Genomic DNA, 25836 nt, shown 5'->3' with positions numbered 1-25836 from the left:
TTGAGGCATAAAGGGTTTCCCAATAAATGGTGAATACTAACAAAAAAAAACATTTGTTACAAAGGACTTGAGTTGAGAACATAGCTGGTAAAAAACTGAGCAGTTGGACAGTCATGTTGCTTCCCTTGCCATATGTGCCCACCACACACAGAACAGAGTGGGAGCATTTGTAGACATTTTGTGCTTCCTTTTTATCCATTGCACATATTTTCGAGTCTCTTTCCGCTGTCCCGTAACTGCTCAGATATCCTCATTTTTCAGTCAACCAGAGGATAATGCTATGAGCAAGGACTTATGTACAGGGATGAAACATAAAGTCAACTAATGCTAGAGTTTACATCTCCAAGATGGCCGAGGCTGTGAAGTAGAGGTTATGGAGTCCACCCACTTGTGTTTCGTTTTGGAGGATCAATTTATTTTTAGAACAAGTTCAACATTAATATTACAATAAAAGCCTTATTCACACATCAGTGTTTTGGTCAGTGATCTCCATCAATGATTGTGAGTCAAAACCAGGAGTGGAGCCTCCACAGACATAAGGGATAGATCTGCACCTGTTCTGTGTAGCTCCACTCCTGGTTTTGGCTCAAAATCACTGATGGAAATCACTGACCAAAACAATGACGTGTGAATGAGGCATAAAAAGAATCCTACCATGCAGGCATCTAGGCAAACTAGAAAAAAAACAGTACACAAGAAACCTGCATTTCTAAGGAGCCACTTAACTAATTGCTGCACAACACGTCAATGCTCTCACCCCGATACATTGCCATAATCTTAAAGGGGTTCTCCGGGAATTAAGAAAATGAAAATATGTAAATATTACTTTATTAAAAATATATTCCCAATTACCTTTCATTAGTTATAATGGCTCGTTTTGTCTAGGGAGCAATAATTAGGAGAAACAAAATGGCCACTGTCCTATTAGTACACACAAAGCCTGTCCTAATCACACAGCAGGACAAATTACTTCACAACACTGAGGTAAAGAGCTGCCTCATCCTTCTCTCTGCTTGTCAGGGATTATGATCCTGAATACAGATGAGAAGATCTTCAGCTAAATCTGTGTAGGAATGGAGACATGAAGTACAGAGATGACAGACAGGACAGACTCTGGTAATGTGGGGCTGTTGTAATGGAGACTGCAGACAAGTGCTGCTGCTCATTGGCCACATCTGCTCATGAACTCCATTCCTACAGAGATTCAGCTGATGACCATATTAAACAGTTTTCAGGATCATAATCCCTGACAAGCAGAGCAGAGAGGAGGATGAGGCAGCTCTTTACCTGAGTGTTGTGAAGTAACTTGTCCTCCTGTGTGATTAGGACAGGTATTGTGTGTACTGGTAGGACAGCAGCCATTCTGTTTTTTCTAATGATTGCTCCCCAGACAAAATGAGTCATTATAACTAATGTAAGGTATTTGGGAATATATTTATAATGAAGTAATATTTAAGGAGGACCATTCATCAGTTTTGACATAGGCTAATTATGGTATTACCTTGTAGGGCGGTCCCCACTGATGCCATTTTTTTTTTCAAAAGCCCCCCCCCCCGTTCGTCCGCTGTGTGCCCCCCCGATGATGATTTGGCATGCTGTATTATAATGAGCAGTAAACTCGCAATGGGGAGGAGACGCAGTCTTCTGCTGTGGGCGTCTCCTTTTCCCGGGCTGTGAGCGCGATCCAAACAGAGCGGACCGCTCACAGCCAGGGAGAAGGACATTGTAAGGGCCAGACACTGGGATTGTTGGACACTGGAAAGGACATTAAAAAAGAGTCAGACACTAGAAGGGCCAGACACTGGAAAAAAACACTTGGAAGGAACACTTGAAGAGACACTGGAAGGGCCAATCACTAGAAGGGTTGGACCCTGAAAAGGACACTTGAAGAGCCACACACTGCAAGGGACAGACACTGGAAAGGACACTAAAAGAGTCATACACTAGAGGGGCTGGACACTGGAAGAAACATTTGAAGAGCCAGACACTGCTGGAAGGGCTGGACACTGGAAAGGGTACTGAAAGAGTCAGACAATGGAACTGGACTGCTGAATGGAAACTGAACAGACATCATTATAGTCAATGGCTGTCCCCTAGGTTCAGTTATGTGCTGGATGTGGCCCATCTGTTATTTTTGTTATTCTGCTCTTTCGGAGCAGAGCAATGGAAACTGATAGCTGGTAAGAATCCAGCCTTAAAGGGAACCTGTCATCAACTTTATGTTGACCTCACTGTGGGCAGCATTAAATAGTGATAGAAATGCTGATTTCAGCGGTGTGTCATTTATGAGCTAAAAGTAAATGGCTGCCGAGAACCAGCATCATTGCAGCCCAGGCCTTGAAAAAGAGTCAAATCTACCTGAGAAGAGTCATGGTTATTCATAATCTCCTGCTCTCTCACCCATATGCTGCTGATTGGCAGTTGTCTCCTAGAGAGAAAGGCAGAAAACTAGGTAGAAGACTGTCAGTCATCAGCAGGTGGGCAGGGAGAGCAGGAATTTATGAATAGCCATGACTCTTCTCAGGTGGCCGTGACTCTTTTCCAGGCCCAGTCTGCAATGATTTTGATGTTGGTTCTCAGCAACCACTTACTTTTAACTTATAAATGACAGACCGCTGAAATCAACTCACCTGTCTCTACTTTATTCTGCTGTTAGTATGGGCAGCATAAAGTTGATGACAGGTTCCCTTTAAAACAGGTTGCTGATGGGTTCCAATAACAACCAGCAGAATAGTAAGTGCATCTGTGGAGAACAATACAAGATGTAACTTAGGATCAGTATACGTAATTTAATACTTGTACACAGAGACTCCACCAGCAGAATAGTGAGTGCAGATCTGAAGTATAATTCTGGGTGTAATTTAGGATCAATACATAATAAGTAATGTATGTACATGGTGATTCCCCCAGCAGAAGAGTGAGCACAGCTCTGAAGTGTAATACAGGATGTAACTCAAGATCAGTACAGGATAAGTAATGTATGTAAACAGTGACTTCACCAGCAGAATAGTGAGTGCAGCTCTAGAGTATAATACAGGATGTAACCTAGGATCACTGCAGGATAAGTAATGTATGTACACAGTGACTGAAACAGCAGAATAGTGAGTACAGCTCTGAAGTATAATACAGGATGTAACTCAGGATCAGTACAGGATAAGTAATGTAATGTATGTACACAGTGACTTCACCAGCAGAATAGTGAGTGCAGCTCTGGAGTATGATACATGATGTAACTCAGGTTTAGTACAGGACAAGTAGTGCAATGTCACAGCCAGACAGCTGAGAAGCGCTCACAGGAGCTTCTCAGATCCTCCTCCTTGAATTTCTTTGTTTTGGTTTAGTTTCTCATCTCGTTAGTCTATCTCAGCTGTCATGCAGTCAGACTGATCGCTACCCTTTAAGTTCCTCCCCATAATGCAGTAGTGTGCGGCTGATACAACTTCCTGGAGTGTGTGTGCATGCTGTTCCCAGTTCCCAGTTCCCAGTCCTCAGTCCTCAGTCGTCAGTCGTCTGCAGATAAGTGCTGTTTATGTATTTATGTTTTTGTCTTTTCTGGATCCAGGTGACCCTGACTCCCTCCGTGTCAGTGTAGGGAGCCGGTGGTCGTGTCCCTTCACTATTGTAGGGTCTTCAGGTAATAGATAGCCGAGGAACGTGGATATGCGGCCATCCACCTTTGGGGTGTTCGCATAGGCTGAGCAGTGAGGGAGAGCGGCAGCTCTATTGCAGGGGTCTCCCTTTGTTCCTTAGTTGTGGATCCAGAGAGACATTGTTTATATGGTATTGTCTTGTTTCCTGTACACCATCCGTGACATTATCAGCCGCCAAAACCGTCTCAAGCATGGATCCGGTTTCACTTTTGGCTGAACGCCTCCAGGGTCTTTCATTGGAGGTAGCTGATCTCCGTAGGATTTTTTCTCAGTTTCAAGTGACCGGTTCAGCTTGCGTTCATGGAGTTTGTGCTGAGCCCAAGATCTCGCTCCCGGATACGTTCTCTGGGGGTAGTGAGAATTTTGTGCGTTTTAAAGAGGCTTGGAAACTCAATTTTCGCCTTCTTCCCCATTCTTCTGGTGATGAAGAACGGAGGGTGGGGATCATTGTATCGCTGCTCAGGGGTAACGCTCAGTCTTGGGCCTTTTCGCTACCGGAGGGGGCGCGGCCCCTCCGCTCAGTGGATGAATTCTTTTTAGCCCTGGGTCAGATATATGATGATCCGGATCGTATTGCTCTGGCTGAGTCTAGACTATGTCTGTTATGCCAGGGTAAACAATCCGCAGAGATATACTGCTCCGAATTTCGGAGATGGGCAGCTGATACTGGTTGGAATGATGCTGCACTCCGAAGTCAATTTTGCCATGGTCTTTCAGAGGGATTGAAAGATGCATTTTCCTTTCATGAGAGGCCTATCTCCTTGGACTCTGCTATGTCTCAGGCCGTTCGTATTGACAGGCGTCTTAGAGAGAGACGAGAGATCTCTCCTTCCTGTTCTACTCAGTCTCGGAACAGTGCAGCGGTCTCATTCTGTGCACAGGAGTCTCAGTCGCTGTCAGCCCCTTCTGAGCAGGAGCCCATGCAGCTGGGGTTGATTGCCTCTGACAATAGAAGATTCAGCCCGCATGGGAGGGTTTGTTTTTGTTGTGGAGGTATAAATCATTTGGCAAATGTTTGTCCCTCAAGGAGATTCAGGCAGTTTTCTGGGAGTAATAAAGAGACAAAAAGGAAAAAATATTAAAAAAATGTTCCGTCTGTTACTATTGGCAGGGTTGAGGCGGAAATTGAAGGTTTTCTGTTTGCTTGTAGTTCCCGTTTTGTCCTGCCTGCTAGGGTGGCGCTAGAGAGCAAGAGCATTTTTTGTGAGATTTTTGTGGATAGTGGAGCAGCTGTCAACCTCATTGATAATCAATTTGCAATAACTCATGGTTTCCAGGTATGCACTTTGGGAAGGGATATTCCTGTTTTTGCTATTGATTCAGCTCCACTTTCTCAGAAATCATTAAAGGGCATAGTTCACAATATCCGTTTAATTGTGAGTGATGCTCATGTTGAGGATGTGTCATGTTTCGTCCTTAGCGGTTTGCCTACTCCTCTAGTGTTGTGGCTACCCTGGCTCACTAAACATAACCCCACCATTGATTGGCAAGCGAGGCAAATAAATGGTTGGAGTAACTTTTGCCGAGAGAATTGCCTCATAACATCTGTTTCTGAGGTTTCTACTAAGACTGTACCACCTTTCCTCTCTGAATTTTTGGATGTCTTCTCTGAGAGTGGAGTTCAGGGTTTGCCTCCGCACAGGGAGTATGATTGCCCTATTAATCTCATCCCAGGCGCCAAGCTGCCTAAATCTCGTTTATACAATCTCTCCCAACCTGAGAGGGTCGCTATGCGGGCTTATATCTCTGAGAGTTTGAGAAAAGGACACATACGACCCTCGAAGTCACCTGTTGCCGCTGGTTTTTTCTTTGTTAAGAAAAAAGATGGTTCTTTAAGACCTTGTCTGGATTTCAGGGAGCTGAACAGTATCACTATTCGTGATCCTTATCCGCTTCCTCTGATCCCGGACCTGTTTAACCAGGTTGTTGGGGCTAAAGTCTTTTCCAAATTAGACCTAAGAGGGGCATACAACCTGGTTAGGGTCAGAGAAGGAGACGAATGGAAGACGGCTTTCAATACCCCTGAGGGCCATTTTGAGAATTTGGTTATGCCTTTTGGTTTGATGAATGCCCCAGCCGTTTTTCAGCATTTCGTCAACAGCATTTTTTATCATTTAATGGGAAAATTTGTATTAGTGTATTTGGATGACATTTTGATTTTTTCTCCTGATTTCAAGACTCATAAGGAACACTTACGTCAGGTCTTGCTCATTCTGCGGGAGAATAAATTATATGCGAAACTGGAAAAATGTGTGTTTGCGGTTCCAGAAATCCAATTTCTGGGGTTTCTTGTCTCCGCTTCTGGTTTTCGCATGGACCCCGAGAAGGTCCGCGCTGTGCTTGAGTGGGAGCTTCCCGAGAACCAGAAGGCGCTGATGCGTTTTTTGGGCTTTGCCAATTATTACAGGAAATTTATTTTGAATTATTCCTCTGTTGTTAAACCACTCACTGATATGACCAGAAAGGGGGTAGATTTTTCTTCCTGGTCGGTAGAGGCGCGTAAGGCCTTTTCTAATATCAAGGAGAGTTTTGCTTCCGCTCCCATCCTAGTACAACCTGATATTTCGTTACCCTTTATAGTTGAGGTTGATGCTTCTGAGGTAGGGGTGGGTGCGGTCTTGTCTCAGGGTTCCTCTCCTGCCAAATGGCAACCGTGTGCCTTTTTCTCAAAGAAACTCTCCTCCGCAGAGAGAAATTATGATGTGGGAGATAGGGAATTGTTGGCCATCAAGTTGGCTTTTGAGGAATGGCGCCATTGGCTAGAGGGAGCCAGACACCCTATTACCGTGTTTACTGACCATAAAAATCTGGCCTATTTGGAGTCAGCCAAGCGTCTGAACCCGAGACAGGCCAGATGGTCTTTGTTCTTTTCAAGGTTTAATTTTGTTGTTACGTTCCGCCCTGGGGTTAAGAATGTGAAGGCAGATGCCCTGTCACGTTGTTTTCCAGGAGGTGGGAATTTTGAAGACCCGGGTCCCATTTTGGCTGAAGGTGTGGTGGTCTCTGCTCTTTTTCCTGAATTGGAGGCAGAGGTGCAGGCAGCCCAGTCAGAAGCTCCTGATCTTTGTCCTCCTGGGAGGTTGTTTGTGCCTCTCGCTTTGAGACACAAGATTTTTAAAGAACACCACGACACGGTCCTTGCTGGGCACCCGGGGGCAAGAGCCACACTGGATCTCATCGCTCGGAGATTCTGGTGGCCTGCGCTTCGTAAGTCGGTTGAGGGTTTTGTGGCAGCTTGCGAGACTTGCGCTCGTGCCAAGGTCCCTCATTCACGGCCATCAGGTCCTCTCCTTCCTTTGCCCATTCCTTCCCGTCCTTGGACACATCTGTCCATGGACTTCATAACGGACTTGCCTCGTTCCTCGGGGAAGTCTGTGATTCTGGTGGTGGTGGACCGTTTTAGCAAAATGGTGCATTTTATCCCTTTCCCTGGTTTGCCCAATGCTAAGACGCTGGCGCAGGCATTTATTGACCACATTGTCAAATTGCATGGGATTCCTTCAGACATAGTCTCTGATAGGGGCACGCAGTTTGTTTCCAGATTCTGGAAGGCTTTCTGTTCTCGCTTGGGGGTTCGGTTGTCATTCTCTTCTGCTTTCCATTCGCAGTCGAATGGCCAGACAGAGCGCGTCAATCAGAATCTGGAGACATATCTGCGCTGTTTTGTGGCGGAGAATCAGGAGGATTGGTGTTCTTTTTTGTCCCTTGCTGAGTTTGCTTTAAATAACCGTCGTCAGGAGTCCTCTGATAAGTCACCATTTTTTGGTGCATATGGGTTCCATCCGCAGTTTGGGACTTTCTCGGGAGAGGGCTCTTCTGGTTTACCTGATGAGGACAGATTCTCCTCGTCTTTGTCATCTATTTGGAAAAAGATTCAGGATAATCTAAAGAGCATGAGTGAGAGATATAAGCGTGTGGCGGATAAGAGACGTGTGCCTGGTCCGGACCTGAATGTTGGTGATCTGGTGTGGTTGTCTACCAAGAATATCAAATTGAAGGTTCCCTCCTGGAAGTTGGGTCCTAGGTTTATTGGGCCTTACAAGATCCTGTCTGTCATCAATCCTGTTGCCTACCGTCTTGATCTTCCTCAGACTTGGAAGATCCATAATGTTTTTCATAAGTCCTTATTGAAACCTTATGTTCAACCTATTGTACCCTCGCCTTTGCCTCCTCCTCCGATTATGGTTGATGGAAATCTTGAATTTCAGGTCTCTAGGATTGTGGATTCTCGTCTTGTCCGCGGTTCCCTCCAGTACCTCGTTGATTGGGAGGGTTATGGTCCTGAGGAGAGGATGTGGGTCCCAGTGACGGACATTAAGGCCTCTCGTCTCATCAGGGCTTTCCATAGGTCCCATCCTGAGAAGGTGGGCCCTGAGTGTCCGGAGTCCACTCCTAGAGGGAGGGGTACTGTCACAGCCAGACAGCTGAGAAGCGCTCACAGGAGCTTCTCAGATCCTCCTCCTTGAATTTCTTTGTTTTGGTTTAGTTTCTCATCTCGTTAGTCTATCTCAGCTGTCATGCAGTCAGACTGATCGCTACCCTTTAAGTTCCTCCCCATAATGCAGTAGTGTGCGGCTGATACAACTTCCTGGAGTGTGTGTGCATGCTGTTCCCAGTTCCCAGTTCCCAGTCGTCAGTCGTCTGCAGATAAGTGCTGTTTATGTATTTATGTTTTTGTCTTTTCTGGATCCAGGTGACCCTGACTCCCTCCGTGTCAGTGTAGGGAGCCGGTGGTCGTGTCCCTTCACTATTGTAGGGTCTTCAGGTAATAGATAGCCGAGGAACGTGGATATGCGGCCATCCACCTTTGGGGTGTTCGCATAGGCTGAGCAGTGAGGGAGAGCGGCAGCTCTATTGCAGGGGTCTCCCTTTGTTCCTTAGTTGTGGATCCAGAGAGACATTGTTTATATGGTATTGTCTTGTTTCCTGTACACCATCCGTGACATGCAATGTATGTACACAGTGATTCCACCAGAAGAATAGTGAGTACAGCTCTGGAGAATATTACAGGATGTAACTTAGAATTAATATATGTAGATTTATTTGATCGGTAACCTATATACTGGTGATCAAAGAAGGACACTCACGCATTCATAGAACAGCAACAACCTCACAGCAAACATATTATGTCTTGGAAAACAGTTGTGATTGAAGCAAAAAAATCTGGAATATTAAATGTTTCTGCTAATTATTCCTAAATACTATCACAGGAACCTAAACAATGAGGAAGGGATGTCTTATCATCTGCAGTAAATGGTAATTCCCCCCCAGTGCAGGCTGTGGAGTCACAGTCCTCACGCCACACATCCAGGATATGGCGGACTGTGCAGTGTGGGGACAATTAGCCAAGTGGCGCGGTATTTGCACTCGTACTGGAGAATGTTACTGCTCACAAAATAACCGTCAGCCTCGCTAATCCCTGACAATTTATACGCTGCACAGTGTGACAGAGCCCCTAGCAGGAAATCTCCCCACTCTCTGTGCTGATCCTTAGATCTCCGCTATGAGAGTTAACCCTACTCTCAACCGACAAAACAACCGCCAGGGTAAGAGAGTCGGGAGGCCCAGAGACTCCCGTCCACCCAATCACTTATGGGAAAATGAGGCAGATATGAAGATGTGACAATGCCATGAGGAATCTCTGCAGCTCCCAGGCAAAGCATCATAGGCCCCAGGCGATAAGATTCAGCTGCTTGCAATGATCAAGATAAATTCCCGGCACACAGACAGGGGTAAACCGTGCATCAAGAGCTAACAAAAAAATCTTTTGTGCCATTAACTATCTATTAAAGGATGCAATTTAATTTCGCGCCTCTCAGCATCGATGTGTCCAATAATTTCTTCACTGCTCTCCCTAGTAACGTGTTTATAAAGGCCCGCGCTCCAGACCGATACAGAAAACATTAGCGCTATCAGTGATGATAATAATCACAAATCGATGGGACTCCTTATCTAGATAAATACGCTGCAGGTCTGGGGCCATTGATGCAGAATTAGGAGGATTCAGCCTGTAGCTAATGGGCTGTGAAGTGTCTTCTGTGTGAAGGAGCTAATTTTACTTGTCCTTTGTACTAGTGGTGGCCGGACGGAAGCCGCATCCAGGACAAGGAAGAGTATGAGGGCACCAGTGCCCAGGCTTCAGCACCAGAACCTTATAGGGCTCCTGACATTAAAACCAAAGAGGCCACATGCTGGGAAGGGGTTTCTCTCCTATAACTTACTAATGGGTCCGTTGACTTCCCAAGGCTTCTTTCACAAGCGCTTTCCTGGATCCATCAGGGGATCAGCAAAAAACGCATCTGGTATAGAATATAACCGTCTGCATCCGCTTAGAACGGATCCGGTGGTATTATCTCCCAAATGAACAAGACATGTCCAAAAAAACTAATCCGGCACCATTGACTTACATTGTTTTTCATGCCGGATCAGTCTTGGTCAGTATCCCATGACGCACTCAAAAACGCTGCTTGCAGCGCCTTTGTGTGCGTCATGGGAACGCAACGAAACGGAACTGAATGCATTCTGGTGTACTCTGTTCCGTTCAGTGATCTTCATAGTGGAAAGGAAAATGCAGATGTGAAAGTTGCTTAAAGGTCCCTTTACATGGGACAATGATCAGGGCAATTATCGTGACGGAAGAGGACTTAAAGGCACTGTCTGAGATTTTATAACTGATTAAATATCCTCTGGATAGATCATCAGTATCTGATCGGTGGGGTGCGACACCCGGGACCCCTACGATCAGCTGTTTGAGAAGGCACCAGAGCTCACAGTAACGCCGCAGCCTTTCTTGCAGCTTATCAAGCACCGTGCCCTACATTCTATAGCAGCTGTACTTGGTATAGCAGCCTAACCCCATTCACTTCAATAGGGCTGAGCTGCGCCTAGACCATGTGACCGATGAACGTGACGTCACATGGCCTAGGCAAAGCTACTGTCAGCGCCGCTGCCTTCTCAAACTGCTGATCATCGGGGGTCTCAGGTGCCAGACCCCCACTGATCAGATACTGATGACCTATCCAGAGGATTTATAAAATCTCAGAAAACCCCTTTGAAACTGTAAACATTTAATTGCATATATAAGGCTTTGGAATACTTAGTATTCCAAAGCATTACAATTTGTCAATGTTAAACCCTCTGGCGTGCCCTAATACTGTATACTGATACGTATGGCAGATCTGGGGGATTTTGTTAGGAACTCAGTTGCCATGGTAACCCATTGGCACCTCACGGTAGCGTCACGGGGTGGGGGGGGGAGAACGTCTAGAAAGAGGAAGCTTACCTCCCTCTGTCAAGCTTCATACATGGCTTTGTAGCTATTGACATTGCATCTAAGGGGCTGAACAGCTGGGGTCAGAGGTTTCTCTGATCGTGACTTTTAGCAGGTAAGGGGTTAATGGGAAAATGAAGAAATATCTGTTTGAAGTTTCTTTTTCTCGGGTGCTCATAGACATGATGTCCTCAGCACAGGAACCCGGTATAAAGAAAAAGGTCTTCTAATAACACGCCGTCTCTGGATAATTGAGGTCATTGTAGTTAAATGTGCTCTATGGGTGATAATTGTTTCCATGAATTCTCGCAACAGAAAAAAAAAAATCCGGAAGGACCAACATCGCAGGGTGGAAAAACGGATTTTCAGCCAGAAGCCCTGGGAAGCAGCGTGTGTAGGGGCTGTGACATTTTCTTTTCCACCCTCCTGTACCTTGCACTACTTCCTGCAGAGGGAGCTGTGATCGCATGATGGCATCAATAGCTGTGGAGGGGCTGCAGCTGTAAGGTGCAGGAGGATGGGCGACAAGCAGTTAGGGTCCATTCACACGTCCATAAGTGTTTTGCGGATCCGCAAATTGCGGATCCGCAAAACACGGACACCTGCAATGTGCGATCCGCAATTTGCGGATCTGCACATCACAGACACTATAATAGAAAATGCCTTTTCTGGTCCGCAATTGCGGACAAGAATAGGACATGTTCTATTTTTTCCAGGAACGAAATTGCGGATCCCGAAAAAACGGATGCGGATCCCGAAAATGCGGATGCGGATCCAGGAAATGTGGATTTGCATCCGTTCCAGCCCCATTGAAAGTGAATGGGTCCGCAAATTGCGGAACGAATGTGGACCCAAAATACGGACGTGTGAATGGACCCTTATCAAGAATTCCCGGTAATTGCCGGATTGGTGAACAGAGGTGAGAACTGCATTTACATGCGGCAATCCTCCCCTCTGTATGGGAAACAGCTTTACATGCAGCATTAAAGGGGTTGCCCCATGACAACAACTTATGCCCTATCCACAGGTCTGATTGGTGGTGGTCTGACTGTTGAGGCCTGCACGATTAGTAGAATCGGGGCCCATATTGTCCATTTGAATGAAGGAGCAGACACACATGGGTGCCTGTGCTCCATTCAACTCTATGGGGCTGCCGAAGGTAGCCAAGTACAAGTGCTCGGTTAGAGACCGGGGGCGTCCCACCAACCAGACACTTGTCTCCTATACTGTGGATAGGGGGGGATAAGTTGTCCTGGAATGACTCCTTCAAAAATGCGACCAAACCCCATGTGCAGAAATATAGAGCCTCTATAACACAATGTAATCAATGCTTTTAAAGGGGTTCTGCTATTAACAGCCTATTCTCAGGATAGATCTTTAAAATTTGAATAGTGGGGTCTAACTCCCAACACCCCTGTCTGATCAGCTGTACAAGGAGGCCTTGGCGCTCTGTAAACGCTTAGACCTCTTCCTAGGCTTTGTGACGTCATGTTCATCGGTCACAATGGCCAAGTGCAGCTCAGTCCCATTCAAGTGGCTGACCTGCAATGGCGCTCTCCAAATGCACTGTCCTGGGTAAGCTGTGTGGCGTCCGTGGCACTCACCAGAGCTCTGGAGAGCACCATGGCTTCCTCAAACAGCTGATCGGGCAGTGGTGCAAATGAGCCTCTAGGAGCAATGGGGGCATTGCCATTACTGAGAGAGCTGAGCCTATCGATCCTAGGGGCTCATTTACATATATTACAACTTCATTTTTCTCAGCAATGCAGTCACATATGAACATGGAACCAACACAGATGCCTTCAGCTGCCAAGTGCACATGTAACAGGTCAGCCAGTGTCATAGGTACAAATCTGCTGACAGCTGCTCTTTAAGCATAGGGACTACTTAAAGGGGTTATCCAACTTGAAAAATCTGCGCCATGCTAAATGTGATACAATAATAAAAGATCGGATACTGATCACTTTATTTCCTCCCCCATTTAAAGTACTGCCGCTCCAATCATCACTCCCAGGCTTTGTATTCAGGCCGCAGCCGTTACGTAGCCTAAAATGACACGTGACCGCTGCAGCCAATCACTGGACTCAGTAATCTCGTGGCATATACTGCTGATTGGTTGCAGTGGTCAAATGCCGCTTTCAGCCACATCACTGCTGCAGCCTGTAAACAAAATCCAGAGGTGAGGAGCAGCAGCACTGGAATCAGCTGGGATTAAGTGGTTAGTATCTGATCTTTAATTATTTTATCACATTTAGGGGCACAACGCAGATCTTTAAATAAGTCTTTAATAAACCCAGGGGAAAGGAATGGTCTTTACATTGGCCGTGTCCTGCTTCATACTTTTCACAAGCCTGACCAGTATGACTTTCCATGTGCCCACATATGTTTATAGGACCCCAGAGCACTGCACCTGTGTGCGGAGGTGGGCGCTGCAAGGGAACGAGGGCCACAAATAACATCAGGCCAGCTCCTCATACGCCATCCCTATAAATACATCAGACTTGTAAAAATCGCAGTTTACAATAGCACATTCAGCAAAACCAACCAATTAAAGTGTCTGATGCTGCATTAATTACAATAAAGTAGCCAGGGTTATGATCAGGGAAAGGTTACCACTACTTACTATTTTTTTTACTTGTTTTTCCCCAAGATTAAACCTTTATGGTAAAACACAACATAAAAAATCAACTCCATTTCTATAAAAACAAAGTCCCAGCAGAAATAATCATGAAAAATCCAAAATGAAGCTGCACATGGGCTAAAGCGCCCCAACCAATCACATGTCTGTGTTCCACGGACAGCCAGGGGCGGATTAAGTGCATGATAGGCCCGGGGCTGTCTACCCAACTTTTTTTTTGTATGAAGAGGCTGCGGTGCTTCATGGGCGCCACAGTCTCTTCTTAGGCCATATGACATCTTCAGACTAAAAAAAAATACCCCAAATTGGGTCCTAAACTGAAAAATTTGGTCACCAAATTTAAAATACATATAATTGTAATAAAAAAGACATGGAGGAGAATACAGCACCACATACCTCTTACATCCAGTGACATCTCCTGTCATGTAGACCTTCTCTTTCCTCTTCTCCTCCATTTGACCCAGACCACCATGGCAAATTCTTTCAGCCGCATCTCGTCTCTACAGTTTGTAACACAGACACGTTAGATTTCTCAATTTTTCCATCAACCTCCTCATCCTGGTGTCCCCACAGTGTCATCCTGCCACCCCCAATACTGTGCCCGTTGTGCTTCCCAATGCCCCAGGTACTATACTGCTGAAAAAATAGTGACCCTAATAGACATAATTGGGGTAATTTATCAAACTGGTGTAAAGTAGAACTGGATTTCCAAAAGAGCTGTCAAATATGAAAGGTGGAATCTGATTGGCTGCTATGGGAAACTAAGCCAGTTCTACTTTACACCAGTCTGATAAATTACCCCAAATGTTCCTATAGTGTCCACAGCCGCTATAATGTCCCCTAGAGACCCCCAGTAATAATACCACCCTATATTGTGCTCCAGGTAATAATCCCTGTATAGTGTCCCCAGAAATAATAGAATTGCCCCTACAGTGCCTCCCCAATAGCAACACCCCCATATAGTAATTTCCACCACACTGCCCCCACATAGTAATCCCCCCATAGTAATTTGCCCCCACACAGTAATTTCCCCCAAACTGCCCCCATATAGTAGTTTGCCCCCACACAGTAATTTGCCCTACACTGCCCCCACATAGTAATTTCCACCACACTTCCCCCACATAGTAATTTCCACCACACTGCCCCCACATAGCAATTTGCCCCCACACTGCCCCCACATAGTAATTTGCCCCCACATAGCAATTTCCCCACACTGTTCCCACATAGCAATTTCCCCACACTGCCCCCACACGATAGTTTTCCCCACATAGTAATTTGCCCCCACATAGTAATTTGCCCCCACATAGCAATTTCCCCACACTGTCCCCACATGGCAATTTCCCCCACACAATAGTTTCCCCCACACTGCCCCCACATAGTAATTTGCCCCCACACTGCCCCCACATAGTAATTTGCCCCCACATAGCAATTTCCCCACACTGTCCCCACATGGCAATTTCCCCCACACAATAGTTTCCCCCACACTGCCCCCACATAGTAATTTGCCCCCACACTGCCCCATATAGTAATTTGTCCCCACACTGCCCCATATAGTAATTTGCCCCCACACTGCCCCATATAGTAATTTGTCCCCACACTGCCCCATATAGTAATTTGCCCCCACACTGCCCCATATAGTAATTTGTCCCCACATAGCAATTTCCCCACACACAATAGTTTCCCCCACACTGCCCCCATATAGAAATTTGCCCCCACATAGTAGTCCCTCCCATAATAATTTGCCCCCACACTGCCCCCACATAGCAATTTGCCCCCACATAGCAATTTGCCCCCACACTTCCCCCACATAGCAATTTGCCCCCACACTGCTCCCACATAGCAATTTGCCCCCACACTGCCCCATCTAGTAATTTTCCCCCACATAGTATTCCCTCCCATAATAATTTGGCCCCATACAGCCCTCAAATTCCCCCCCCCATGTACTCGATTTAACTTCCCTAATATGTCCTCCTGTGTGTGTCCCCCCCCCCCAAGTAGGCACATGAAATAAAAAAATAAAAAATGAACAAAAAAATGAAAAAAGATAAATACTCACCTATGTCCAGGGCCAGGCGCTTGCTCGCAGAGGAAGGCGGGATGAGTCAGGCGTGTCACAGTGCTGCGTCCCGGCACAGGCGCGCGATGACGTCATCACGCACGCCTGCGCCGGGATTTCTCTACCGCATAGGCCTCAGGCCTACAAGGCCTGAAGCCTATGGCGGTGATCGGCGACGGGACAGGGAGCTATGCGCTCCCGTGCCCCGCCGCAGTATGTGGGCGTTCGGGTCAGCGTTGGGCCCCCCAGCGGTGCTGGGCCCGGGGCTGCCGACCCGAACGTCCCTATTGTAATCCGCCACTGCGGACAGCACATATACCCATCCATTTTAATGTGTGTATTCACACATCAGTTTTTTACCACGGTCTGTAGGTCCATGATTTTAGCACAGATGCATGCTTTATTTTGTCCATCAGGCCCATTATAGTCTATGGGTCCGTGAAAACCATGGATGCCATCCATTCTTTTTCAGCTGTGCAGTGTCAGTGAAACATGGATGACACATGGACAGAAAAATACGGACACACGGACCATGACGGAGGCATCACTGACCACCTTTTCACGGATTTAAGCACGGACACGTGAATGAGGCTTTACAGGCAAGAAATGAAGGCGAAAGCCGAGAGGGGATTCAAAAAGATCCCCTCCAGATTTCTGGTGTCAAAAAGTTGCAAATATAGGGCTTTTGAGACTTTTAGCACCTACTTGCGCAAAATTCTGCAACTTTTTGCACCACTAACCCAAGTTTTGTAATGTGGGTGGAAAAGTGGGTGTGGTTAGCTATGTTAATGAGACTTTTTTTTTTTTTTAAGTCGCAATCTCACTCCAGGAGGAGGGTGGAGGGTGGAGTAGGAAAACTAGAGGAGCTTCTCTAGACAAAAGTGTTAGGTCTACGGATAAGACAAATTTATCAAGTAACATGAGACATCTGATATGTAGCATTCATGTAGACTTCAAATTTTTCCCTCATTATAAATTCCCCCTCAATCTTTCCTTCATATGCGACCTCCATTTATGATCCATTCTTGACTTTGGCTTCAAAAGGGTTAGTCCACATCTGCATTGTAGGCTCTATTTGTTTGGCAAAAAAAAGTCTCACTGATGGAAACCCAGTGAACCTGATTATAGTCAATGGGGTCCGTTGGGCATCATTCATGTTTGGCATGCAGCAGATCCAGCGCTTCCATTAATTTCGTGGCTCTGCTCCTATAACGGAGTAGGACAATTGAGATACTAGTGCTGATGTTAACAAAGTCAAAGCTGAGGCTTTGATTAAAGGGGGTTTCTGAAATCCTTATATTGATGACCTATCCTCAGGTCGGCAGGAGTCCGACACCCAGGACCCCTGCCAATCAGCTGTTTAAGGAGGTGCAAACCGGAACGCCGCTGCCTCCTCAGGGGCTGTGCTTGGTGTTGCAGCTCAGCCTCATTCTCTTGAATGGGAATGAGCTGTGTCTAGGCCTCGTGACCGATGAATGTGATGTCACTGGCCTAGGAAGAGGCTTTACCGTACAGTGTGTGCCAGCTGCTGCCCCGACGCTGCATTCACAATAGTGTCCTGCGTTTCTAGCGTTAGGGTCAGTGTTAACTTTCTCATCAATCGTGAACATTACCCGCTCCTTCATTTCCGCTGTTCTCGTTCTGTAATGTATCACCACATAATCTGTACGTAAAGTACTGCAGGAAACACAGCGGAAGCAGCAGCCAAAAGCCACCACATGTCCCCTTGTCACGAGGAGAACGTGTCCTATTAATTTGGGGGTGAGTCTAAAGCCACATCACTCTATAATGTTCTTGGTCGCTGATGACAGCAAAGTACCAGGATGGGAGGTGGGGACAGAAATTGATTGTCTGGCTTTATGCTCTAACGAGTAATCAGATGCCATCGCTCACCGTAATCACTAATCTGCAGCAATTAGTGGCAATTATCATAAATAACAATCCCTTCCTGAGCTGCGGAGGGACCCGGCGAAGTGTGATGTGACGGAACTGGCTCTACTGCGCCGCGCAGGAACAGACGCCTTCCCAGACAGCCAGGGCTCTAAGCTAGACCTTTTCATCAGCCCCCCCGGCCAATAAATTATGGTGTTCTCTATTCATTTACAGGCAGCGGATGCCTCCCGCCCAAAGATACAGCAACAATAAAACCTGCGCGGTAAATACTGCAAAGTTATCATAAACGTGCAGAGAGGCAGACAATGCAGAATCCAGAAAGATGTTGAGGATGAGCAGGTTTTATGTGACCGGGAGAAGAGACAAATCTGCAGTAGAAGAGCCGAAGGAGCAGACAGCAGCTGAAATCACTGAGGATGGAAATACAAGCAGAGTCGCTCAGACGACTGCAACCAAAAGCACCACCATGAATAATACAGACACGAGTCATCAGACTGGACGGCACGGTCAGGAGGGCGATAAATAATTCTTAGATTGCAGCAGAAAGTGGTGAATAATGCAGCAATCAATCACAGGCAGAATGCAGTAGACCTTTTGAAGCACCCACAAATAAATCACCTGGAGGTGACCTCTCCAAAAACACTGGTAGTGGCCACTGACCACCACAGGGACTGGCCCCTTCCAAGCCTTGAAGGTGGTGAAGACCTCAGTGCAGCAGAACCATCCATTACCCACAATTTTCTGCGGATCAGAGATAAATGCTGCAGTTACGGTGTAGTTCTGCACATGGTACACGTTGTGACAGCTGGAACAGATATCTCTGTGTGGAAACAATCATCACTGTCACCAGGGACACACCACTATGCCTGTGGCCTTCATTATTACAGTTACATTGGCATGCACAGGGTTTGCTCGGGGAAGGGGCAGTGTGTTATATTTGGAGGCTCCCCAAGTAGACTCTATTCTGCTGATGGTAATCTATAGCAAATATAACATCAGAATCCTCCAAAGATGAAATCCTAAATTCTCTGATGCTTTGTCTGCGCTGGGAGTCCGAAATACCAAATATCTGCAGTTTATATGCCCCCAATAACAAAACTTCCTGTCCTGAGAATGACAGTTCATTGATTTTTAAATGAATATTGCGTGGATGCAGTTGCATAACTAGAGTTCTATGGGTCCCAGGGCAAACTTTGGATCAGGTCCCCTGCCCCCATGCCAGCCCTGGTCGCACCTTCTGTGACCACGATCGTTACATCCTTGGTCTCTGGTAATAATAATATCCCCCCACTAATGTACCTATAACGCCCACAGAAAATATCCCTATAGTGCCCCCAGTAGTGTCCCTCCACTGTGCCCAGTAATGTCCCCCACTGCAACCCAGTAATGTCCCTCACTGCCCCCAGTAATGTCCCCCACTGCCCCCAGTAATGTCCCCCACTGCCCCCAGTAATGTCCCTCACTGCCCCCAGTAATGTCCCCCACTGCCCCCAGTAATGTCCCCCACTGCAACCCAGTAATGTCCCTCACTGCCCCCCAGTAATGTCCCTCACTGCCCCCAGTAATGTCCCCCACTGCCCCCAGTAATGTCCCCCACTGCCCCCAGTAATGTCCCTCACTGCCCCCAGTAATGTCCCCCACTGCCCCCAGTAATGTCCCTCACTGCCCCTAGTAATGTCCCCCACTGCCCCCAGCAATGTCCCCCACTGCCCCCAGTCTCCACTCATATGTAATGGGCCCGCCACTGTCACTGTACTTCACGCCGGGCCCTGTCAGAGCGCTCATCTCAGCTGCATCACATGCGGTCCTGGATCTACACTGCGTGCAGAATTATTAGGCAAATGAGTATTTTGACCACATCATCCTCTTTATGCATGTTGTCTTACTCCAAGCTGTATAGGCTCGAAAGCCTACTACCTAACTAGAGTTCTATGGGTCCCAGGGCAAACTTTGGATCAGGTCCCCTGCCCCCATGCCAGCCCTGGTCGCACCTTCTGTGACCACGATCGTTACATCCTTGGTCTCTGGTAATAATAATATCCCCCCACTAATGTACCTATAACGCCCACAGAAAATATCCCTATAGTGCCCCCAGTAGTGTCCCTCCACTGTGCCCAGTAATGTCCCCCACTGCCCCCAGTAATGTCCCTCACTGCCCCCAGTAATGTCCCTCACTGCCCCCAGTAATGTCCCCCACTGCCCCCCAGTAATGTCCCTCACTGCCCTCCAGTAATGTCCCTCACTGCCCCCAGTAATGTCCCCCACTGCCCCCAGTAATGTCCCTCACTGCCCCCAGTAATGTCCCCCACTGCCCCCAGTAATGTCCCTCACTGCCCCTAGTAATGTCCCCCACTGCCCCCAGCAATGTCCCCCACTGCCCCCAGTCTCCACTCATATGTAATGGGCCCGCCACTGTCACTGTACTTCACGCCGGGCCCTGTCAGAGCGCTCATCTCAGCTGCATCACATGCGGTCCTGGATCTACACTGCGTGCAGAATTATTAGGCAAATGAGTATTTTGACCACATCATCCTCTTTATGCATGTTGTCTTACTCCAAGCTGTATAGGCTCGAAAGCCTACTACCAATTAAGCATATTAGGTGATGTGCATCTCTGTAATGAGAAGGGGTGTGGTCTAATGACATCAACACCCTATATTAGGTGTGCATAATTATTAGGCAACTTCCTTTCCTTTGGCAAAATGGGTCAAAAGAAGGACTTGACAGGCTCAGAAAAGTCAAAAATAGTGAAATATCTTGCAGAGGTATGCAGCACTCTTAAAATTGCAAAGCTTCTGAAGCGTGATCATCGAACAATCAAGCGTTTCATTCAAAATAGTCAACAGGGTCGCAAGAAGCGTGTGGAAAAACCAAGGCGCAAAATAACTGCCCATGAACTGAGAAAAGTCAAGCGTGCAGCTGCCAAGATGCCACTTGCCACCAGTTTGGCCATATTTCAGAGCTGCAACATCACTGGAGTGCCCAAAAGCACAAGGTGTGCAATACTCAGAGACATGGCCAAGGTAAGAAAGGCTGAAAGACGACCACCACTGAACAAGACACACAAGCTGAAACGTCAAGACTGGGCCAAGAAATATCTCAAGACTGATTTTTCTAAGGTTTTATGGACTGATGAAATGAGAGTGAGTCTTGATGGGCCAGATGGATGGGCCCGTGGCTGGATTGGTAAAGGGCAGAGAGCTCCAGTCCGACTCAGACGCCAGTAAGGTGGAGGTGGAGTACTGGTTTGGGCTGGTATCATCAAAGATGAGCTTGTGGGGCCTTTTTGGGTTGAGGATGGAGTCAAGCTCAACTCCCAGTCCTACTGCCAGTTTCTGGAAGACACCTTCTTCAAGCAGTGGTACAGGAAGAAGTCTGCATCCTTCAAGAAAAACATGATTTTCATGCAGGACAATGCTCCATCACACGCGTCCAAGTACTCCACAGCGTGGCTGGCAAGAAAGGGTATAAAAGAAGAAAATCTAATGACATGGCCTCCTTGTTCACCTGATCTGAACCCCATTGAAAACCTGTGGTCCATGATCAAATGTGAGATTTACAAGGAGGGAAAACAGTACACCTCTCTGAACAGTGTCTGGGAGGCTGTGGTTGCTGCTGCACGCAATGTTGATGGTGAACAGATCAAAACACTGACAGAATCCATGGATGGCAGGCTTTTGAGTGTCCTTGCAAAGAAAGGTGGCTATATTGGTCACTGATTTGTTTTTGTTTTGTTTTTGAATGTCAGAAATGTATATTTGTGAATGTTGAGATGTTATATTGGTTTCACTGGTAAAAATAAATAATTGAAATGGGTATATATTTGTTTTTTGTTAAGTTGCCTAATAATTATGCACAGTAATAGTCACCTGCACACACAGATATCCCCCTAAAATAGCTAAAACTAAAAACAAACTAAAAACTACGGTACTTCCAAAAATATTCAGCTTTGATATTAATGAGTTTTTTGGGTTCATTGAGAACATGGTTGTTGTTCAATAATAAAATTAATCCTCAAAAATACAACTTGCCTAATAATTCTGCACTCCCTGTATGAGGCTCCAGCGCTTCCCTACTTTTATTATTCACAAATGAAGTTAACATCGTTCAGGCTTTGCTCATCTGCTTCATTTGTGAATAATACTAGTAAGGCATTGCAACCACGATCGTTACACCCCTGTGTGGATGACAATCACTATCCACATTAAAATCTACATCAAAACTGACCAGATATATATGAGTGGACACTGATCTTTGGAACCACACAATGATCTTACAGTAAATGTGTCATCAGAAAATGACCTACTGTTTAAATCACATTTTTCTGTTAGACAGTGGAATCACATTTTTATGACCAGCAGAAAGTATCCAGAGTAACCTCCATGTGCAGCACGGACAGCAGCTAGATGGGCTGGGAGTGACTCAATAAGGTCCTGATAGGTTGTCAGAGGTATCTGGAGCCATGCTGACTTCAGTGCACCCCACAGTGGCTGGAAGATAGTACTTGGAAGTCTTGGTCATGCTCTTAACCAATGTTGGACATTTCTAGCCATGTGACATGTCGCGTTGTCTTGCTGAAAGATCCCATCTGTCCTAGGGAAGACAATCAGCATGTATGGGAGTACGTGATCTGTAAGGAGGGATTCATACCCAAAACAGTTGAGAGTGCCTTCCACATGGATGAGTGGTCCCAGAGAATGCCACAAAAACATTCTCCAGACCATAACGCTGCCGCCACCAGCTTGTGTTCTTCCAACAATGGTTGCAAGGTGTTTGTTCTCTGATGTTTCTTGCCTGACACGCCAACTCCCATCTATTCGATGACGGAGAAAACATGACTCATCAGAGAAGACAACCCTTTGCCTAACAGGGGAGGTCCAACTCCGATACTGCTGCGAAAACTGAAGCCTTTTCTGTCAATGCAACCATCTGCTTTGGAGCCCCATATGTAGTAGGATCCAATGTTGTTTTAGACACACGTCATGTAGTCCAGTGGTTCATTCTGGTGGTGAGCTACTCCACTGTAGTGTGTTGGTTCACCCTTACACACCTTCATAGCTGATGTTCGCCTCTCACATCAATGGCACGTGGTGCTCTGCAGTTTCCAGGTCACATTCGCAATGGTGCCATTTGTCCACTCACCATACACTTTCACCACAGCAGCACGTGAACAGTTCACAGACTGCGCAGTTTCAGAAACACTGCCACCTTTAGCCTGGAAGCCAATAATCATCCCTTTTTATAACTCTGATAAGTCACCCCTTGTACCCATGACAGCAACGGAGAATATGTGTGCAGACAGCGTATTGCAAACCCACCAAGCCAGCTCACGAAACGTGACTTTCTTCATGAGCATATGTGCTGCCTTCATCGAAAGTAGGAAGTAGTCATAATAATGTGACTCGACAGTGTTTTTTTAATATTTTTTACATTTTTGTTTTAATGTTTGTTTTCCATGTCGCTATCTATCTTTAAAAAAAAATCTAAAACCATGCAGTTTTTGCACTGGCTACTAGCTATAATAATATGTAGAGACTTCCTGTTCTCTATAGGTAACTTTCAATAGCTATCACATTAACATCACAGGCAGGACAACGATGACAGCTATCAACTTTAGATAACACAGGATCCACCATTCACAGTAGGTGATATCACAGCTTAGGCTACTTTCACACTTGCGTTGTTGTTTTCCGGTATTGAGATCCTGCAGTGGATCTCCGTACCGGAAATAAACGTTTCCGTTTAGCCCTTATGCATTCTGAATGGAAAGAGATCCGTTCAGGATGCATAAGGATGTCTTCCGTTCCAGTAGCATAGTTTTGTGACCGGACACCGGACCGGACATAAAAACGGATCCTAAAAAAATCGGATCTGTCACCAATTGACTTTGAATGTATTTAGTGACGGATCCGCTTTTTTCCGTTTTTATTTTAAACAACCGCATCCTAACGGAACAGATGCATCCTGATGTGCAAAATCAAAACGGATCTGTTCAATTCCGGTATTGAGATCCTCTGCCGGAATTAACACAAGTGTAAAAGTAGCCTTATTTTCTCCCTCCTGACCTTTGCATAGGTCACAGAATATGCCTAGAAAGGCATAAGACATCTATTTTCAAGCACTCATAAAGATGTAAGTCATAAAATTGGTCATTCTCCTGTAATAACTGGAAAGTAAATTCCACATTATCATATAATGAATCCACCTCCGGGTCAATGGAAACACAGTGATGGCAGAAAAAGACCACAGGCCCCATTCACTCTCACCTACATACAAGGTTCTTTCCCTGATGTTTTTATTCAGAATCTTTGTCTTGGGGCAGAGTTGTGTCTCCACCGGTACAGGTCATGTTTAATATCTTGATGAATAAATGAATATTCCTCCAGCAGCACCCACTGCTGAATGAAACCCCTAAATCATAAAGATAGAAGAAGGTAATGACGCAGATGCTCCTCAGAGAAGACCACAGCTAAATGCTAACGCTCAGTTCCTCTGCTTCCCCGTGAATGAGTATCCTAATAAGAACCTCATTTCCTGTTACACTCATACATTATATTTTATAACTATCCAGTAAGCAGGTAATCTGCCATTAAAGACCTTCTATCCACCCAGTTTTACTGCCTCTTACAGTTAATGAACGATGGCGGGTCAGCGCTGGAATCAATAAAAATGAAAGTTCTCTCAAGTTATGTCAAGACTTTGCCAATAAAAGTTGTCATATTGGAGCGATGAGCACATAAGAGACGCCACGTATGAGAATGCAATATACAGGGCAAATACTCTCAGTTTATGCTCCGTGCATCCATCTCATTCTAAGTCAGTGCACGGAAAAAATAAATGACCCTCTACCAGCAGCAGATGCTACTGTAATGTTATAGCCTGGGGTATGCGAGGAGCAGGTGAGTACCAGACTTGCACAGTTCACTTACAACAGGCGGTAGAGCCAAGTTGACAATGGTGGTATCTCCATTTAGTGCGCCTGAGGTCGATATGTACAGTTGGCTTTCCTTCCTTCTACAGAGGTAACATGGCAGTGGTTTTCCCTCCTGCTTCCTAAAACAACACCCAAAATGGGTGTCTGTGGCACCCAGCTGTCAAGGCAAGGCACCTATAGCACCAGCTTCTGCTCCATCGCAATGGAGGTGGTGGCACAAAACCAGACCCTCCGTCTACAAAAACAGGGCACTAAATCAGATTAAAGCATATGCCCAGGAAGGCTGTGTCTTATATCGAGCTCCTGCCACTAGGTCTGGGTGAGGAATGCAGCATCCATAACTATGGTTCTATAGACCACATACCATGAAACTAGCCACCAAGCACGGCATCTGGAGCCAGTCTTCCCTTCGTTCCACACACAATACTTGTGACGGTAGAAAGACAGCAACAAGGCAGATTTACTAATCGTATAATGTTTCATCAATGGCCGGCTCTATATAATAAGCATTTCATTTTATATTTAAAATAATTCACATAAAAATACCAATTGTGCAATCTAAAAAAATAAATAAATCTAAAACATACATATACAGTACAGACCAAAAGTTTGGACACACCTTCTCATTCAAAGAGTTTTCTTTATTTTCATGACTATGAAGGCATCAAAACTATGAATTAACACATGTGGAATTATATACATAACAAACAAGTGTGAAACAACTGAAAATATGTCATATTCTAGGTTCTTCAAAGTAGCCACCTTTTGCTTTGATTACTGCTTTGCACACTCTTGGCATTCTCTTGATGAGCTTCAAGAGGTAGTCCCCTGAAATGGTCTTCCAACAGTCTTGAAGGAGTTCCCAGAGATGCTTAGCACTTGTTGGCCCTTTTGCCTTCACTCTGCGGTCCAGCTCACCCCAAACCATCTCGATTGGGTTCAGGTCCGGTGACTGTGGAGGCCAGGTAATCTGGTGCAGCACCCCATCACTCTTCTTCATGGTCAAATAGCCCTTACTTTCAAAGTTTTCCCAATTTTTCGGCTGACTGACTGACCTTCATTTCTTAAAGTAATGATGGCTACTCGTTTTTCTTTACTTGGCTGCTTTTTTCTTGCCATAATACAAATTCTAACAGTCTATTCAGTAGGACTATCAGCTGTGTATCCACCTGACTTCTCCTCAACGCAACTGATGGCCCCAACCCCATTTATAAGGCAAGAAATCCCACTTATTAAACCTGACAGGGCACACCTGTGAAGTGAAAAACATTTCAGGGGACTACCTCTTTAAGCTCATCAAGAGAATGCCAAGAGTGTGCAAAGCAGTAATCAAAGGAAAAGGTGGCTACTTTGAAGAACCTAGAATATGACATATTTTCAGTTGTTTCACACTTG

At 45.9% G+C, this 25836-nt stretch overlaps 1 protein-coding gene and 1 long non-coding RNA gene across 5 annotated transcripts in view; both read right to left on the bottom strand.

Annotated features, from left to right (window-relative positions):
• The window catches only part of LOC121001232 (protein CEPU-1-like), a 785191-nt gene that overhangs the window by 543363 nt on the left and 215992 nt on the right, over nucleotides 1-25836 (bottom strand). The gene's annotated exons all lie outside the window — the stretch shown is intronic.
• On the bottom strand, nucleotides 9494-17117 carry LOC121001255. The gene is made up of 4 exons (XR_005779016.1): nucleotides 16997-17117; nucleotides 15978-15980; nucleotides 10586-10603; nucleotides 9494-9504 (listed from the first exon to the last, which is right to left on the bottom strand). It is a non-coding gene; the product is annotated as an uncharacterized LOC121001255 (long non-coding RNA).

Source organism: Bufo bufo, chromosome 1, assembly GCF_905171765.1.
Source record: "Bufo bufo chromosome 1, aBufBuf1.1, whole genome shotgun sequence".
Classification (NCBI taxonomy): domain Eukaryota; kingdom Metazoa; phylum Chordata; class Amphibia; order Anura; family Bufonidae; genus Bufo; species Bufo bufo.
This window is presented reverse-complemented; position numbering and strand designations above follow the sequence as displayed.